Source organism: Alligator sinensis, unplaced genomic scaffold (genome assembly GCF_000455745.1).
Source record: "Alligator sinensis unplaced genomic scaffold, ASM45574v1 scaffold1637_1, whole genome shotgun sequence".
Lineage (NCBI taxonomy): Eukaryota > Metazoa > Chordata > Crocodylia > Alligatoridae > Alligator > Alligator sinensis.
The window spans coordinates 227,875-228,621 of NW_005843165.1; positions in this window are offsets into that span (position 1 = coordinate 227,875).

Genomic DNA, 747 nt, shown 5'->3' on the forward strand with positions numbered 1-747 from the left:
AAGGACAACAAGAAATTGTTTTTTAGATATATTGGGAGTAAAAGGAAGGCCCAGGGAGGAATAGGACCCCTGCTAAATGGGCAGAAAAAATTGGTGACGGACAGAGGGGACAAGGCTGAACTCCTCAACGAGTTCTTTGCCTCAGTGTTCCTAAGAGAGGGGCACGACAAGTCTCAAACTGGGATTGTAGAGAGGCAGCAGAGTCACTTGGAGGAACTGGATGCATTTAAGTCGGCAGACCCGGATGAGCTCCATCCGAGGGTGCTGAAGGCACTGGTTGACATCATTGCAGAGCCACTGGCAGGAATATTTGAACGCTCGTGGCGCACGGGCCAAGTCCCAGAGGACTGGAAAAGGGCCAATGTGGTCCCCATTTTCAAGAAGGGGAGGAAGGAGGACCCGGGCAACTATACGCCAGTCAGTCTCACCTCCATCCTTGGCACAGTCTTTGAAAAAATTATCAAGGCTCACATTTGCGAGAGCCCGGCAGGACAAATTATGCTGAGGGGAAACCAGCACGGGTTTGTAGCAGGCAGATCATGCCTGACTAATCTAGTCTCTTTTTATGACCAGGTTACGAAACGCCTGGACACAGGAGTAGGGGTAGATGGCGAATTGGTTAGAGAGTCGCACCCAGAGAGTCATGGTGGATGGGTCAGTTTCAACCTGGAAGGATGTGGGCAGTGGGGTCCCACAGGGTTCGGTCCTTGGACCGATACTCTTTAATGTCTTCATCAGCGACTTGGA